The sequence below is a fragment of the Phacochoerus africanus genome, chromosome 1 (assembly GCF_016906955.1).
Source record: "Phacochoerus africanus isolate WHEZ1 chromosome 1, ROS_Pafr_v1, whole genome shotgun sequence".
NCBI classification, from domain to species: Eukaryota; Metazoa; Chordata; class Mammalia; order Artiodactyla; family Suidae; genus Phacochoerus; species Phacochoerus africanus.
This window is the reverse complement of record NC_062544.1, coordinates 202000872-202020407: the sequence shown is the minus strand read 5'-3', so window position 1 is coordinate 202020407 and position 19536 is coordinate 202000872. Positions and strand designations below refer to the sequence as shown.

Here is a 19536-nt window from a genome sequence, read left to right as displayed (position 1 = left end):
ATCCCTGGCCTTGCTCAGTGGGTTAAGGATCCGGCGTTGCCATGAGCTGTGGTGTAGATCACATATGCAGCTCGGATCCTGAGTTGCTTTGGCTGTGGCGTAGGCTGGTGGCTACAGCTCTGATTTAACCCCTAGCCTGGGAAACTCCATATGCCATGGGTGCGGCCCTAAAAACACAAAAGACAAAACAAAAAGGGGGTGATGGGAGGTGCAGCACAATCATTTTCCACTTGCCTCCACACGGATGTTCCTAAGATGTTAATTATTTTATCATCCTTTAGCCGTGTCCTTTCTATATTTTTCATTTCAAACAAAATATTTTCCCTTTTGTAAAGAAGACCACTAGTGCTCCTTTATTAAACATCCGAGTGACAGAATCCATTCTCCTCTATTAGAGAAATACATTTCAAAAATGCTTACAAAAAAACAAAACAAGAGAATGAGTAAACAAATTGTAGTACACCCACTGAACTCCTGATCCAATCAACAAGAGGAATCAATCTCAAAATCATTATGGTAAGTAAAAGAAGCCAGAACCATGATAAGAGCACATACTGAATGACTATTTATAAGAAGTTCAGGAACACATGAATTAATCTATGGTGAAAGAAAAGAGAGGAGGTGAAGTGCCAGTGGTAGGTAATGACTGAGAAGAGGAATAAAGAATATTTCTGGGAGTTCCCGTCGTGGCGCAGTGGTTAACGAATCCGACTAGGAACCATGAGGTTGCGGGTTCGGTCCCTGCCCTTGCTCAGTGGGTTGACGATCTGGCGTTGCCCTGAGCTGTGGTGTAGGTTGCAGACTCGGCTTGGATCCCACGTTGCTGTGGCTCTGGCGTAGGCTGGTGGCTGTGGCTCCGCTTCAACCCCTAGCCTGGGAACCTCCATATGCCGAGAGAGTGGCCCAAGAAATAGCAACAACAACAACAACAACAAAAGACAAAAAGACAAAAAAAAAAGAATATTTCTGGGGTGACAGAAATATTTTATATCTTAATAAAGGTGTGGGTTACTTGGGTATATGCAATTGTTAAAAACTCATTCCAACTGTACACTCAAAAATCTGTGTATTTACATATTCCCATTGTGGCGCAATGGAAATGAATCCAACTAGGAACCGTAAGGTTGTGGGTTCCATCCCTGGCCTTGCTCAGTGGGTTAAGGATCCGGCGTTGCCGTGAGCCGTAGTGTAGGGCTCAGACACAGCTCGGATCCCATTGTTGCTGTGGCGTAGGTGGGCAGCTACAATTCCAATTCGATCCCCAGCCTGGGAACCTCCATATGCCGGGGGTGTGACCCTAAAAGCAAAAAAAAAAAAAGAATCTATTGCACTGTATGTAAACTATACCTTGGCTCAGGAAAGGACTAAACAAACATACCTAAACATGCCCTCCCCTGCCTGAAATCTTCCAATGGTTTACCATAACACTTCAAATAAAATCACACTTCTTAACATGACCTATAAGATGTTACATGAATTGGGCCCTGCCTGCTTCTCTATCTTTAATCATTAAGACCCACACACACTGGTTTTCTTTCTATTCTTCAAATACACCTCAATCTCTCCTTAGTTTCTGGATTTCTGCCTGGAAGGCTTGTCCCTCAGGTTGGCTTTACCAGACCCCAGCTCAAATGCCTGCCTTATCAGAGAAGGCATTCCCTGATCACACCAAAGAGCTCTCCCCATACTCCCTCTGCAAAGTTCCTAGAAGCTCTCAACAAATTATTTGCTGAATAAATAAATGAAGGGATAACTAAAATATATGCCAAAATATAAATACCCACAGGGAACATAACTACCAGCTTTCTTTGCTCTTTCTATATAATTTACAAGTCTATTTGTTGATATTGCTATACCTTCACAGGTATTATACCTAAATGTTTAAAATAAATGAACCCATTGTGGCTCAGTGGTTAATGAACCCTACTAGTATCCATGAGGATATGGGTCCGATCCCTGGCCTCACTGAGTGGGTTAGAGATCAGGCGTTGCCGTAAGCTATAGTGCAGGACACAAACGTGACTTGGGTCCAGTGTTGCTGCGGCTGTAGCACATGCCAGCAGCTGCAGCTCCAATTCAACCCCTAGCCTGGGAACTTCCATATGCCATGGGTGCAGCCCTAAAAAGACAAAAAATAAAATAAAATAAAATAAAGGAATGTGCAAAGTTATTATACACAGACACATGCAAACAAAAAAGTAGCAGACATACCAAGATTAATAACAGAGAAAATAATTTAAAGAACAAACAATTAACACAAAAAAGATCATGTTAGGAGTTCCCATTATGGCTCAGTGGGTTAAGAACACAACCAGTATCCATGAGGATGCTGGTTCAATCCCTGACCTCACTAAGTGAAATACGGATCCAGTGTTGCCACAAGCTGCAGTGTGGGTCACAGATGTGGCTTGGTTCTGGCATTGCCTTGGCTGTGGCGTAGGCTAGCAGTTGCAACTCCAATTCGACCCCTAGCCTGGGAACTTCCATAGGCCATGACTGCAGCCTTAAAAAATAAAAATAGGAGTTCCCGTCGTGGTGCAGTGGTTAACGAATCCGACTAGGAACCATGAGGTTGCGGGTTCGGTCCCTGCCCTTGCTCAGTGGGTTAACGATCCGGCGTTGCCCTGAGCTGTGGTGTAGGTTGCAGACGAGGCTCGGATCCCTCGTTACTGTGGCTCTGGCGTAGGCCGGTGGCTACAGCTCCGATTCAACCCCTAGCCTGGGAACCTCCATATGCCGCGGGAGCGGCCCAAGAAATAGCAACAACAACAACAACAACAACAAAAAAGACAAAAGACAAAAAAAATAAAAGAGATTGTTACTATTAAAAGACACTATTGCAAAGTCATAAACTATACAACAAACTACATCACGTTAAAACCTACAAAACCAGAAATACAAGAATTTAAGAAAAATAACAATAACAGGAGAATGTGAACATAGCTCCTCAAAAGGATGATGCCATTTACAAGCCAGATTTAATAGATACATACATACCACTCATACATAACCTATATGAAATATCTGTAAAAATTCGTTACAATTAAGCCATATAAGTTATACAAGGAGTCTCAATTATTGCAAAATTAGGAAATACTACAGCCATAGTCTCTGATTTTAATAAAATTAAATATGAAATTAACAAAAACTATGATATGAAAGAAGGAAACTAAAATGACAGACTATTTAAAAACTACCAAAAGGAAGGATACAATATTTCTAAAACTATGGAGATTTGGTCAAAAGGCTTCCTCAGAAAACCAAAGACCAATTTTCAATTGTGAATGTATGCAGATACAAATCCAGTCTAGCAGGGCATTAAAAGAATAGTGCACCATGACTGCAAGATTTTTATTGCTTTAGGTGAAATGGTGAAATATCAGCAATAAATCAAGTATTGGGGAGATCCAGAGCAAGGTGATTTGTACTGCATATGTCTAACACTGGACATTTAGGGATATATTAATGTAACTGACTTTCAGTAATTCAAATAAACATGATTCATTTGCATGATACATTTTGCAAAGTAAAAACAGCAGCAGCTTTACACCAACACTATCCAGACTTCCCAAAGACTGCTCAATGTGCATGGTAAGAAAGAATATCCATTTTATATTATACTGACAAAAATCATTAGGCATAAAGTTCTTTCAAAAGAATCAAAATGTGTATTTCAATGTCAACTTAAATTTTTTCCTCTATTTGAAGATTACTCATAGAACTGTCATCTCCCACAGATAAGTAAAAATTTTCTTTCTTAAAAGTATGTTTGTTTTTCATAATATAAGCAACCTGAAGTAGCCTATTATAGTAGGGAAAGACTCAGGATTAAAGGGAAACCTTAAAAGGGAGAAGATTCTGCTCTGATTTTCATTTAAGTTAGTACTGACATAAACTCTATCCTAGTTATTCTAAGCTAGGTCTTATACACAAAACCACTTGGGTAGCCCCCCTTATCTGTGGGGATATGTTCCAAGACCTGCAGTGTATGTCTGAAACAGAAGACAGTACTGGCCCCTGTTTTCTGTACATCTTCCACCCAAAATTTAATGCCTTTTCTATCTTACCTAGGTATTCATTCCTCACACATTGTAGCCATAACTTTTGCAATATGAGGTGTGACAACAAAACTAGTATGAATTTCTTTTTCCTTCTTCACAATTTCACAGATGGAAGATTCATTCTTAGCAGAAGTCTTAGCAATCTCAGTGGAGAAATTTTTTTCATTTTTTATTGACTTTCACTGTTTCACCAAAAGCAAGCACTTAACGGATTCTCTTTGACGGATCTGAACTGCCAGCATCACTACTCTTGCACTTTGGAACCATCATTAAGTAAAATAAGGGCAACTTGAACACAAGCGCTATACCTCCACAACTAATGTGATAACTGAACCAGCTACTAAGTAACTAACGGGAAGGGTACACTGGCTAAAGGGATGATTCACGTCCCAGCTGGGACAGAACAAGGATGCCACGAAATTTCATCACGCTAGCTCAGAATGGTGAACAATCTAAAACTTATTTCTGGAATTTCCCATTTCATCTTTTCATACCGTGGCTGATGGTGGGTAACTGAAACCATGGAAAGCAAAACTCTGGATAGGAAAACCATGGGGAAAGGGGAACTACTGTCATTTGCTGGCCAACACAATCACTGTTTCTTCAACTCATCTGGGATGGAAGAAAGGTCTTTTAAATAAAAATAACCACAGTTTTACAATGGACCAGAACAGTGGTAAGCTGACAGAGGTTTCGCATCAAACTGACGTGAACCACTCAATTGATTTTGCCATCCCCAATGTGACATGTGAAGAGCTGAGCAACATAGGAACAGCTAGACAGCTGAGCTCAAAAAAACTGTTGCATTATTGAAGTATTACATTATTCCAGGTCAAAAACTGCTACTTTCTTATAAATAAAACTGCTTAAGGTCACAGATGTTACTATATTAAGTTCTGTTCGAGGATCCATTCAGGACAGTACTGTCTCCAATCTTATAAAGGAACAAGAAAAAGCACTGAGGATCAAACAGCTATTCTAAAATTATCTGCACCCTGCTTCCATCCATTAGTGCGACAACTGAAGAAGTGGCCTTAAACAGGTTTTACCCTTAGGTTATACCACTTAAGCATACTTTTTCTGGGCAGACTGAGCTATCTAGGATGTTTATGGGTTTTGAGATATTTATGGAAAAATTTTCTTAAGTTGACAGAAGGAAGACCATATAACATTACAGTAACTTCCTTGGAGCCATTTTTGGACATACACACAAAAAAATCACTAGAATTATCTAAAGTGATAGTTCTGACTCATATGACAATCTTGCTGTTTCAGTTGTGAAGGCATAAAAGTTTCCTTTCCAAGAGAAGCAAAAAGGTAAAACAGCAAAAACAACAAACACAATGTCTACAAATTCAAGTTGACAAGGAAATGAAGGAACTGGACCAGACCAAGACTGTGTCAAACTCTTGGGCTTAAGTCACTGAGAACACATAAATCAAGCAAAATCCTCCACACTTCACTGAATGGGGAATTTTTTCACTGGAGTTTTCAAACTGACAATAAATCCTATGGGGATAAGTCACATATCTTTATCTGGAGCTGAAATTCAAGAAAGAAAAGTACCTTAAAACATAAGACATTTTTTGGAAAATTTGTCTTTCTTTAGATCAACACTGCCTAATCTAGAAAATCTATCTATTTACAAAAATCTACCTACTGATGAAAATTTTCTGAAATTAAATATGGTGATGGTTGCACAACTTTGTAGCTATACTTAAAAAAGAAACTGAGTTTTATACTTCAAAAGAGTGAATTTTATGGGATGTGAATTAGAGCTCCACAAAGCCATTATAAAAAATAACAACCCCAGTATATATTAACCTTAAAATCTATTTACAGATTATCCTTCTCCAAGTATGCATGTGCATGCTATGCATACAAGTGCAGAAGGGCAGGGCAGTCAGCAAGGGAGTCAACATTAGGAAGACCAGTTGGGGGCAGGGGGGAGGCATGGATTGTTAATACTTTGAAATTTAATTTTTTTCATCAAATAGCTCAGATATTCAAAAAAAGTATAAAGTAAGAGTTCCTGTCATGGCGCAGCTTAAACGAATCCAACTAGAAACCATGAGGTTTCGGGTTTGATCCCTGGCCTTGCTCAGTCGGTTAAGGATTCGGCGTTGCCATGAGCTGTGGTGTAGGTCGCAGATGTGGCTCAGATGTGGCGTTGCTGTAGCTCTGATTAGCCCCCTAGCCTGGGAACTTCCATATGCCGAGGAGTGTCTAAAAAGACAAAAAAAAAAGATATAAAATAGAGTTTCCGGAGTTCCCGTCGTGGCGCAGTGGTTAACAAATCCGACTAGGAACCATGATGTTGCGGGTTCGGTCCCTGCCCTTGCTCAGTGGGTTAACGATCCGGCGTTGCCCTGAGCTGTGGTGTAGGTTGCAGACGCGGCTCGGATCCTGCGTTGCTGTGGCTCTGGCGTAGGCCGGTGGCTGCAGCTCCGATTAGACCCCTAGCCTGGGAACCTCCATATGCTGCGGGAGCGGCCCAAGAAATAGCAACAACAACAACAACAGCAACAACAACAACAAAAAAAGACAAAAAAAAATAGAGTTTCCATTGTGACTCAGCAGTAGTGAACCAGACTAGTATCCATGAGGACACAGGTTCGATCCCTGGCACCACTCGGTGGGTTAAGGAGTGGGTGGGTTAAGGAGACCAGCAGCTGCAGCTCTGATTCGCCCCCTAGTCTGGGAACTTCCATGTGCTGCAGCTACGGTCCTAAAAAGAAAAAAGAAAAAAGAAAGAAAAAAAAAGGTATAAAATGATCAGTTCTCAGAGAAGAGTACAAAGAAGTTCAAAATTAAGTGATCTCCTATTTTTTAAGTTGGGTGGTGGCTAGGTATTCATTACTTTATTATTATTATTTTTTAAAACTTATTTCCTTATTATATGTGCTCTTAAGTATATGTGATGTATTTCACAATTTTAAAAAATACAAATTTAAAAATAAAGAAATTATGTACATTCATTCTGTGGAATATATCAGTTCCATTCTAATGTGACATATGCATTCCTAAAAATCACCATGCTACATAAAACTGCATGATAGAAATCAAAAAGCTTATGTGAAAAATTAAGTTTAGGCACAACACTTTATTGTGACATTTTTAAAAAAGAATCTAACAAAAAGGGAATCTAATAAAAATGGTAGCATAGCTTTACACATTAAATGGTTAAGAAATACATAAATGCTGCAATAAATACAGCACTTTACCTTGAAAAGGACTTCAAGTTTGCTTATGGAAATGAGCACTGAAATGTTACCGCTTGAGAATTACAGAAAAGTCGTAAGAAGCTAATCTGAAATCAACAGAATAAACTAACACCAGATGTGGATGGGCGTGGCTCATAACACAGCAGTAAACTGAGGTTACCAGAGGATGTCTGAGGTGTATGCCTGCGGGTGGCTCGCGTATTTCTTCTGTGGCTCAAATTAGCAGGGCGAAGTTTTCTGCATTCACCTAGCATTTGATGTAGATGACATCATACATAAGCAAATGTGAAATTCATGTTATACTCAAAAAGCTCAATATATCAATTGCATGTGAACAATTTTGAGTTTTCTTACAGCAAAACTGGCTGTTGTGTTATGCAGCCATTTAAAAAATCTGTTGGAGTTCCCATCATGGCGCAGTGGTTAACGAATCCAACTAGGAACCATGAGGTTGCAGGTTCGGTCCCTGGCCTTGCTCAGTGGGTTAAGGATCTGGCGTTGCCATGAGCTGTGGTGTAGGTCGCAGACTCGGCTCGGATCCTGAGTTGCTGTGGCTCTAGTGTAGGCCAGTGGCTACAGCTCCGACTGGACCCCTAGCCTGGGAACCTCCATATGCCACGAGAGCAGCCCAAGAAATGGCAAATTGATGGGGAAAAAAAAAAGTGTTGATATGGAAATACCTCTAAAATAAACTGTAAAGTGAAAGAATCCAATGTGCAGAATGGTATGTGTACCATTTTTTTTTCTTTTTGCTTTTTAGGGCTGCACCTGTGGCATGTGGAGGTTCCCAGGCTACAGATGCCAGCCTACACCACAGCCACAGCAACACCCGATTCAAGAAGCGTCTGTGACATACACTACAGCTCATGGCAACACCGGATCCTTAACCAACTGAGCAAGGGCAAGGAATCAAACCAGCAAACTCATGGTTCCTAGATGGATTCGTTTCCACTGCGCCACAAAGGGAACTCCTGGTAGGTGTACTGTTATTCTTCCCATATCAACTAGGGGAGAGAGAAGAGAGACAAGAACAAAAAAAAAGCTGTAGATGCCTTTGTAGGTTTTTCTGGAAGAAAGGATCAAAAACAACTAACAATAGTTGCCTTTGGGTAGTGGTTTTGCTTTTTACTTTATTCCTGAATACAATGTTTGAATTTTCCAATCATGTACATGCATTATTTGGGGGAGCCAAAAGGACCAATCTGGGAGATGGATTATAGGTGTCTTTATGTCCCTTTCTGCTTGCTTCTTACCTCGCTATATGCTGAAAAGACACAACTACAGAGAACGTGGAAAACTGGAACCTGTATGCACTGGTGGCGAGAATGTAAAATGGTACAATCACTTTGGAACACAGTTTGACAGTTTCTTAAAAATTAAACATATCCTACCACATGACCCAGCCATTCCACTCCCAGGAATTACCCGAGAGAAATAAAAGCACATGACCATACAAAAACTTGTACGCAAATGTTCAGAGCAATTTTATGTGTAATAGTCAAAAACTAGAAACAACCCAAATGTCCATTAACAACTGAATGGATAAACAAATTGTGATATATGATAGACCCATACAATAGAATATACTCATCAATAAAAAGGAATGAACTGATGCACGACAACAACATGAATTAATTTCAAAAGGATGCTGAGTGAAAGAAGCCACTAAAGAAAAAACTACTACAATGATTCCACTTATATAAAATGCAAACTAGTCTACAGTGACAGAAACCTGATCAGTGGTTGCCACAGCATGGGGCAACAACGGGGACGGGGGCGAGAGCAATCACAAAGAGGCATGAGAAAAATCTGGGGGATGATGCATATGTTGTTGTTCTCCTTCTTAACCTTGATTTTTTTTTTTTAAGTATAAATGATTTACAATGTTGTGCGAATTTCTGGGATGAGGCATACGTTTACTGTCTTGATTGTGATGATGGTTTCACAGGTGTATAAATATGTCAAAACTTATCAAGGTATATACACTTTATATATGTGCAGTTTGTAGTATGCCCATTGTACCTCAACAATGCTGTTTAAACATAAACACACAACTATTACATACAGACTGTCAAAAAATGTATAAAGAATATACAGTGGGAACCCTCATTCATTGTTGGTGGAAATGTAAAATGGTACAGCCACTATGGAAAATAGTTGTGCAGTTCCTTAAAAAGTTAAAAACAGAATTATTATGTGACTCAGCAATCTCACTCCTAGGTATACATCCAAGCTAAGTGAAAACATACGTCCACACAAAAACTTCCATTATGTGAAAATTCACAACAGCATTTTTTAAAAAAAATTTATTTACGGCCGCACCCATAGCACATGGAAGTTCCGGGTCCAAAGACTGAACCTGAGCCACAGCTGAAGCAACGCCAGATCCTTTAACCCACTGTGCTGGGCCAGGGATCGAATCCGTGCCTCTGTAGCCACCGGAGCCACCAACAGTCAGATTTTTAACCCACTGTGCCATGGTAGCGTTATTCATAAAAGTGAAAAAAATGGAAGCAACTCAACTGTCTATCAACCGATGATCAGATAAACAAAATGTGATATATTCATACAACAGATTATTAAGCAATAAAAAAGGAATGAAGTACTGACACATGCTACAATGTGCATCAACTTTGAATATACCGTACTAATTAAATGAAAGTCAGGTATAAAAGGCCACAGGTTTTATGATTATATCTCTATGAAACATCTGGAAACAAGCAAATCCACACACAGCAAGTGGTTGCCAGGTGAGGAAGAGAGGAGGGAACTGGGACTGACAGCAAGTAGGTATGGCATTTCTTTCTGGAGTTATGAACATGTTACAGAATTTGATGCTAGTAATGCTTATACAACCTTGTGAATATACTAAAAAAAAAACAAACCACTAAATTATACACTCTCAGATGATGAATTTTATGTGAATGATATATCAATAAAAAAGTACACATACTCTGAAACTATATTAATTTTAAAAAACCAAATTAGATAACAATCCCCAAGGTATCCACAACTCTATAAATAAAAACATTACAAATAAAGTTGAAGGCCCTGGTATTCTGGACACACCATCAGCCTTCTTTACCACCATATATCAGGTCTCCCACACGTCAACACCATAGCTCACTTTTCAGATAAACAGAATAAACAATCTGTAGAACTAGTTCTTCTACCTCTCCTTGTCTAGTCATCTAAGTCCACCTGCCTAAACTTCTAATTACCTTCCAACAGGTTCACATTTCATCCCTACCTTTTCTCCACTTACTGAAATGCTGTTCACCCTTCAAGAATCAAACTAAATCCCAACTCATCCAGGAAGTGCACTCTAGCTTTCAAAAACTTTTTTTTCCTAACTCCCACAAGAACAGATAATGCAGAAGCAATCTGCTTCCTAAGTCTTGTTTTCTATGCGGGAAAAGTGCACCAATCCTGACCCTCACTCTGCATCAGCTGCACTGTGGAAAACGGACTGAAAGAGGGGCAGCATTAGAGGCAGGGAGGTGGGGGCCAACTTAAGGAGATGGCAATAAAGAATTCAATTCTCGGAGTTCCCGTCTTGGCTCAGTGGTTAACAAATCCGATTAGCAACCATGAGGTTGCGGGTTCGATCCCTGGCCTTGCTCAGTGGGTTAAGGATCCGGTATTGCCGTGAGCTGTGGTGTAGGTTGCAGACTCGGCTCAGATCCGGAGTTGCCGTGGCTCTGACATAGGCCAGCATCTACAGCTCCAATTCCTAGCCTGGGATCCTCCATATGCCACAGGAGTGGCCCAAGAAATGGCAAAAAGACAAAAAAAAAAAAAGAAGAATTCAATTCTCTATTACTGAATGAGAAGAGAGAAGAATCAAGTATTTCTGAGACTCTATCCTAAAGAAACACTCTCAGGGATGGTGACGTACATCATATGTGCGCTGTACTTACAGATCTACAACTTAAATGTCAGTTCTCTTTCTATATTTTATAATAAAAAACTAAAATAGGAGTTCCTGCTGTGATCAGTGGGTTAAGAATCTGATTGCAGAAGTTCCCCTTCATGGCTCAGTGGTGAACAAATCTGACTAGCATCTATGAGGACTCAGGTTCAATCACTGGCCTTGCTCAGTGGGTTGAGGATCCGGCATTGCCATGAGCTGTGATGCAGGCCAGCAGCTGCAGCTCCGATTTGGCTCCTGGCCTTAGGAACCTCCATGTGCCACGGGTGCAGCCCTAAAAGGCAAAACAAACAAAAAGAATCTGATTGCAACAGCTTGGGTTGCTGCAGAGGCACAGGTTTGATCCTTGGCCTGGTGAAGGGATTTAAAGCACTTGGTGTTGCTGCAGCTGGAGCACAGTTTGCAGCTATAGCTGATTCAATTTCTGCTCTGGGAACTTCCATATGCCACAGACATGGCCATTTAATTTAAAAGAAATAAAGAATAGTTGCCATTGTGGCTCAGTGGTAAGGAACCCAACTAATATCTAGGAGGACAGAGGTTCAAAACTTGGCCTGACTCAATGGATTAAGGATCCAGCATTGCAGTGAGCTGTGGTGTAGTTGCAGATTCAGCTCAGATCCTGCGTTGCAGGCCAGCAGCTAAAGGTCCAATTCGACCCCCAGTGTGGGAACTTCCATATGCTGCAGGTGTGGCCCTTAAAAAAAACATAGCAAACAAACAAAAAACAACAACAACTAGAAATAGCCCATAGCAAATTATAGTATATCCACTGAATGAACAGGAAGGTGTTTTAATATTGGGGGGACATGATCTTATATGTAGGAAACCCTGAAGATTCCACCAAAAAAATTGTTAGAATAAATGAATTCAGCAAAATAGGAGGATACCCACTCAACACATAAAAATCAGTTGCATTTCTATACATAATGAACAATATAACAGGAAATTGCAAATATATTTCCATCTTTATCATCAAAAAAAATAAAATACTTAAAGACTAACCAAGGAGGTGAAAGACTTACATACAATGAAAACTACAAAATATTACTGAAAAAATTAAAGAAGACATAAATATTAACACATCCCACATGCATCAATTGGAAGAGTTAATATCATTAAAAAGTCAATACTAGCAATGAGATCCTGCTGTATAGCACAGGGAACTATATCTAGTCACTTGTGATGGAACATGATGGAGGATAATGTGAGAAAAAGAATGTATATATATATATGTGTGTGTGTGTGTGACTGGGTCACTTTGCTGTGTATTAGAAAACTGACAGAACATTGTAAACCAACTATAATGGAAAAAGTAAAAAAAAATTTTTTAAAAAGTCAATACTGGCCAAAGCCGTGTACAGATTCAACGCAATCCTTGCCAAAATCCCAATGACATTTTTTGTAGAAACAGAAATACCCATCCTAGAAAAATTTATACGGGATCTCAAGGGACCCTGGATAACCAAAACAACCTTGAAAAAGAACAAAACTGAAGGATTCACATATCCCGATTTCAAAGCTACAGTAATCAATACAGCGTGGTACTGGCATAAACGGATATATGCAGACCTATGGAATAAAATAGCCCAGAAAAAAACTATTGCATATATAGTCAAATGATTTCTGACAAGGGTTCCAAGATCATCCAATGGAGGGAAAAAAAGGTCTTTTAAACAGTGCTAGGAAAACTGCGTATCTATACGTAAAAGAATGAAGCTGGACTCTTAACTAATACCATGTACAAAAATTAATTCAAAATGGATCAAAAACCTAAATACAGGAGTTCCCATTATGGCTCGGTGGGTTAAGAACCCTACTAGTATCCATGAGGATGTGGGTTTGATCCCTGGCCTCATTCAGTAAGTTAAAGCATCCAGCGTTGCCCGAGCTGAGGTGTAGGTCACAGACGTGGCTCAGATCTAGAAGATCTGGAGTTGCCATAGATGTGGTGCAAGCCAGCAACTGCAGCTCCAACTCAACCCCAAGCCTGGGAACTTCCATATGCTGTTAGGTGCAGCCCTAAAAAGAAAAAACCAAGAAAGCAAAAAACCCAAATACAAAACTTAAAACAATAAAACACTTAGAAGAAAACATAGACAAAAGTTTCATGAAATTGGATTTGGCAATGATTTCTTGGCTATGACACCAAAGACATAGGTAATGAAAGAAACAGACAAACCAGACTTCCTGAAAATTTTTAAATTTTGTGCATCAAAGTACACTATCAAGAGAGTAAAAACACAACCCACAGAAGAAAATATTTTCAAATCAAAAAAAAAAAAAAGAAAATATTTGCAAATCATATATTTGAAAAGGGATTAATACCCAAACATAGAATTACTAAAACTCAACAACTCAGTTCTGGAGTTCCTGCTGTGGTGCAACAGAATGAGCAGCATCTCTGGAGTACTGGGATGCAGGTTTGATCCCCCACCCAGCACATTGGGTTAAGGGTACTGTGTTGCCACAGCTGCAGTGTAAACTCAGTTCTGACCCCATATGCCATGGGGTGGCTGAAAAAGAAAAAAAAAAAACAAAAAAAAACCCCTCCATTCAAAAATGGGCAAGGAAGTTCCCACTCTGGCACTGTGGGTTAAGAATTCAACTATGGCAACTCAGATCAATGTGATGATGTGGGTTTAATCCCCAGCCTGGAAACTTCCATTTGCTGCAGGTGCAGCAATTAAAAATTTTTTAAATTGTTTTTAAAAATGGGCAAGGGACTTGAATTAACATTTTTCCAAAGATATACAAATGGCCAATAAGCACATGAAAAGGTACTATCACTAATATTAGCAAAGTGCAAATCAAAAACACCTCACACGTTATGATGGCTGCTATTAAAAAAAAAAAAAACAAAAAAAAACAAAGGAGTTCCCATTGTGGCGCAGTGCTTAACGAATCCGACTAGGAACCATGAGATTGCAGGTTCGATCCCTGGCCTTGCTCAGTGGGTTAAGGATCCGGTGTTGCCGTGAGCTCTGGTGTAGGTCACAGACTTGGCTAGGATCCCATGTTGCTGTGGCTGTGGCACAGGCCAGCGGCTGCAGCTCCAATTAGACTATTAGCCTGGGATCTTCCATATGCCTCAGGTGCAGCCCTAAAAGAAGAAGAAAAAAAAAGACCAGGAAAAAAAAAAAAGGCAAATACTGTCTGATCCCACTTATATGAGGTTATTGAGAGTAGTCAAAATCAGGGACAGAAAGTAGAATGGTGATTGCTACAGGTTGGGGGTAAGAGGAAAATGGAAAGTAATTGCCTAATGGATATAGAATTTCAGTTTTATATGATGAAAAGACTTGTGGAGACAGACACAACATTATGAATGTATTTAATCCCACTGAACTGTATATTTAAAAATGGTTATGGTGGTAAATTTTATGTTATATGGATTTTACTACAATTGAAAAAAGTATATGTAAGAGTTAAATGATAAGTATGGTATTAACCATGTCCTTCTTGATGGAACATATGTAATAAATTAATTTATTCCCAGGGAGTGGAGGGAGAGGAGGACACACAAGGAGGAAAATTCTGTGAACTCTATCAAGCCACATATTTTTAGAATCTAAGGAACTCCTGACATGAGAAAACCAATGAGTTAGAAAAATGACAAACACAAATATACACAGATGATAGGACCAGAAATCCACAAATGGCCAATAACCATGAAAAAAATGTTCAAACATACTAGGAATTAGGGAATGAAACAAGCAAGCCACCATTTTTCATCTATCAAATTTAGTATGGGTGGAGATGAAAATAAGGTGTCTTCAACAAGGGCCATTTGTTTCTAATTCATCCTCACTGTCTTCATTTCCTCTTGTCCCATTCAATTATTCCAATCTGTTTACACCTCCCACTTCTAGAACTCTGGATAGTAATACCAATGTCCAAACTAATAACATCCATGTTGCCAAATCCAATTGAGTATCTCATTAAAAATCTCATTGGCATTGACAGAGCAAGTCTCCATCTTCCAGAAGTTCTCTCGTGGCTTCCATGACACCAGTCTCCTGCTTTTCCTCCTACGCCACTGGCTGTTTCTTCTGTCCTGTGCTCAATCTTCTTCCTCAACAAGACCTCCAAGCATTAGAGTGCCTAAGCCTCACTCAACTTTCACTTCTCTACCTACACTCTTTCCCTAAGTTATCTCATATAGTCCCATAATTTTGAATATTGTCTATATACTGAGTACTCTGCCGATCTTTTTTATCTCCAGCTCTAGGCTTTCTCTTGTGGGAGCACCAAACCTGCACGTCCAACTGCCTCAACATACCTACTTCATATTTAGTATACATTCCAAATTTAATAACCCCCAAATGGAACTCATGGTCTCCCCCACCTCAAATTTCTCTTTTCCATTCTTCTCAGTAAATGCCTCCATCTACTCATAGTTGCTCAAAACAATTATCAAAAAGCAGAGTTCTCCCTTTCCCTCACCAATCCATTTCCAAGTCTTGTTCATTCTACCTCCAGAATATCTGTTAATCATTCTACTCTCCTCCATCTCCACCTCCATGGACCTAGTCCAAGGTACTGTAAACTAACTGATTGCCTAGCTTCCACTTTTGCCCTCTTTCTCGGTATAGTAGTCAGATTATGCTACTTGCCTTAAAATCTTCAAAGGTTCTCATAAAAACCCAAATCCTAAAAACAGCCTCCCTCACCTGCTCCTATCTTAGAACATTTACAGCCAAAAATATGCATGCAATGATAATATCTCTAGACAGTAAAAACAAGGGTACTTTTCCTCACTTTCTTGCTTGTGCTTTTAAATTTTTCTATGATGAATACGTGCTCCCTGCTTATTAAGAGCAAATTATATTGCTGAACATTACATGCTATTACATCACATTTTACATGTTAATGAGAAAAGGGAATGGAAAATTGTATTTAAAACTCCTTAACTGTTATAAGCTTAAAAGAAAATACTAGCAAACATATATCAAAACCCTAAGAATGATGTGTCAGGGCTGTAGAATTACTGGTGATATTTTCCTCCTCTACTTGCTATTTTTGTTAACATAATAACTTTCATAATAGGAAAAAAAAAAAAAGAAAAAGGTTATAATACAAACCTCATTGTTTCCTGCAATCTGGCCACAACCCACCAAACCAGCCTTTCTTCCGAGTACTCATTTTCCCAAGCTTTCCACTCCAACCCCGCACTGTCTCACACCTTTGGTGCTTTAAACTCGGGCATCATCCCTGGAATATCCTCCAACCTTTTTACATCCTGTTCATCCTTCACGATGGAGGGGGACAGTAGGGAAGGCGACAGGTTGGAGAGAGATTCCAGGATTCTTGCTAATAAATCCACAACTTGCTTGTCCTGGGGCCAAATCTCATCCCCAATCCCATCACAGGCCACCGCGTTTAACACCCTAAAAGCTCCGGCCACTGGGGCTCAAGGGACCGCTATCCCCTGAGACAGTACGGTGCCGCTAAGAAAAAGATATCTCCACACACCCAAATTCCGGGTTCCCGCTTCGGAGACGCCTCCGCCGCACACAGTCATCCGGACCCAACCTCCTCCTCCGGATCCTCTCCCCGCCAGTCACCCGCCCCCTCCTTCCCCTCAGCCGGGGGGGGAGGGGGGGCCCGGCGGAGTGGGGGAGGGGCACGCACGTGCCCGCGCCGCCCCCGCCCAGACAATGCCCCGGAGAGCGGAGCGCGCGCCAGGCGGTCCCATCCTGCTCCCGCCAACACTCACCCTTTTTCCGGGTCTCCGGTTGAAGCGCAGGCCCCGCCGGGCACCGCGAGAGGGCACGGGGGAGGGGAGGGAGCAGGTCAAGCCCCCGAGGAGCCGCCCCGCCACGAGGCTCCGGCGACCCCAGAACCCGAGGAAGCACACGGCTCGGCGAAGCCCGCCCGGCCCGTTTGGCTCGCACGTCACCAGCAGGGGCGGGGCGGGGCGCGCGCTGCGGCGGCGGCAGCGGCGGCGGCGCGCGCGGTTCCGGAGGCGGAGCTCGCAGGGTTATGGGCGGGGCCGGCGCCGGGGCGGAGCTGGAGCTGACCCAGACTCTCACCCCGCCGCCGCTGCGCAGCCCTGCTCGGCACCGCCCCTCGCGGCCACTCTGCCTGGGGAGACTAGTCGCGGGTTCTGGTAAAGGCACCACCGTGTATCATTTTCCTCTTTAGAGGAAGATAGCGAGTTTCAGCCCAAAGACAGAATATTCGTTCTCCCGGCAATTATGAAGCTAACATAGCAGTAACAGCAGTAGCTATGATTTGTGTGTGTGCTTGTACCAAGCTTTGTGCTAGAGATACAAATAGCTATAGTTGTTAACCTATTTTACAGATGCAGAAACTGAGTCTGGGAAAGGTGAGGACTTATCTGGGTCATACAACTAATAACAATCCATAAAGTATTGTTTGCCACTTAAATATCTCTTAAGCGCAACCTTGCCTTGTCCTCTCTCTGTCCTACCCTGCCATAGACCCCATCATCTCCCCTCCTGAGGATTCTGTAGCCTCCCATTTGGTCTCCAGAGATTTGTTTCTGTCCCCTTCAATCTATTCTCACTATGTAAAGATTTATCGCTGGGTTTACCAAGGTTTAGAGGGAGTTCGCTTTATATATATATTTTTACTTATGTATATGTTATCAATTTTTGGATGTATTTAATGTTTAATAAAAATGTTTTAAAGGATTTACTCCTGTGTCTCCAATAGCAAGCCTAGTGCACTGCACATAATGCGCACTCAAAAGCCTTTTTTTACATTTTTTAATTATAGTTGGTTTACAATTTTGTGCCAATTTCTGTGGTACAGCAAAGTGACCTAGATATATATATATATATATATATATATATATATATATATATATATACACACACATTCTTTTTCTCATATCATCCTCCATCATGTTCTAACCCCAGAGATTGGACTCAGTTCCCTGTGTGATACAGTAAGACTTTTCACTGCTTATCCATTCTAAATGTAATAGTTTGCATCTACTAACCCCAAACTCCCTGTCTATCTCATTCTCTCCTCTCCTTGGCAACAGAAAAAGTCTGTTCTTCATGTCCTGAGTCTGTTTCTGTTCTATAGATAGGTTCATTTTGCCACATATTAGATTCCACATACAAGTGGTAGATGGTATTTGTCTTTCTCTTTCTGACTTCACTTAGTATGAGAATCTCTAGTTGCATACATGTTGCTGAAAATGGCATTATCTTGGTCTTTTTACGGCTAAGTAGTATTCCATTGTGTATATGTACCTCATCTTCTTAATCCATTCATCTGTCGATGGACATTTAGGTTGTTTCCATGTTTTGGCTATTTTCAGTAGTGCTGCTGTGAACATATGCGTGCATGTATTTTTTTGAATTGTAGTTTTGTCTGGATATATGCCCAGGAGTGGGATTGCTATATCATATGGCAGTTTTATATTTAGTTTTCTGAGGAGTATTTGTTTTTTTTTAAATCCCCCCCCCCGCCGCCTTTTTTGGCTGCACTGCGGCTTATGGAAGTTCCCAGACAAGCTGCAGCTGTAATATAGGCCACAGTTGTGGCACTGCATCCTTAACCCACTGTATTAACCCAATGGATCCTTAACCCACTAAACTCACTTAACCCATTGCACCTGGCCAGGGTTTGCGCCCACACCTTATCATCGACCCAAGCCACCACAAAGACAATATTAGATCCTTAACCCACTGTGCCATATCTGGAACTGCTCAAAAAGTATTTGTTGAATGCATGAGTAGATGAAGAGCTGGGCCAGGAACTTACTCCTAAGCCCTCCATGATAAGGGAATAGAGGGGTTTATAAATGTCACTCTTGGCCTCCTAACTTTCAGGTCTACTAGGGGTAAAGACAGATTAGCTATAATTGGTTCAACAAAGTTTTATTGTTTCTATTCTGTGTCCTGGCACTCTGTGCCAGCACTATATTAGATACTTGGGTCAGAAATGAACAAAACGGTTCCTGATCTTGTGAAATTTGCAGTCAGTCCAATCTGAAAGGCCAGGAAATGACTCCCTGAGCCTTAAGCTAAAACCCAAAGAGAGACTAGAAATTGGAGAGATAAAAATAAATTTCATGGAGGAAGAGGTAGGGTAAGTAGTCAGCCTGAGTGTCTGTGTTGTCCTACTTTGGGGCTTTAACCCTGGACATATCCAGCTAAGTATGGAGGAGACTAGAAGCCCACTTCCCCTGGCCCAGTTTAGAAGGGTGCCCAATTCTAGCAGAAGTCTCACTTTGATTAGAGCTCAGGAGCAGACAGTAGCATTAGGGAGAAAGAGGAATCTGAGGTAGTGTTGCTGCATGTCCATGATTTGAGGATGGTGTGCCAGAAACCCAGACTTC

General features: G+C 40.9%; 1 protein-coding gene across 4 annotated transcripts in view; it reads right to left on the bottom strand.

The window, feature by feature from the left end:
* The window catches only part of YEATS2 (YEATS domain containing 2), a 104068-nt gene extending 86937 nt beyond the window's left edge, over nucleotides 1–17131 (bottom strand). For 2 of the 4 annotated variants that reach the window (XM_047787542.1, XM_047787566.1), the window contains exon 1: nucleotides 16936–17131. The gene's annotated coding sequence lies outside the window, so the exon portion shown is untranslated. Of the gene's footprint in view, nucleotides 1–16300; nucleotides 16655–16691; nucleotides 16856–16935 lie in introns of those variants that run through there. The other 2 variants (XM_047787559.1, XM_047787551.1) reach the window with 2 other exon arrangements.
* Between the last annotated feature and the right edge of the window lie 2405 nt (nucleotides 17132–19536).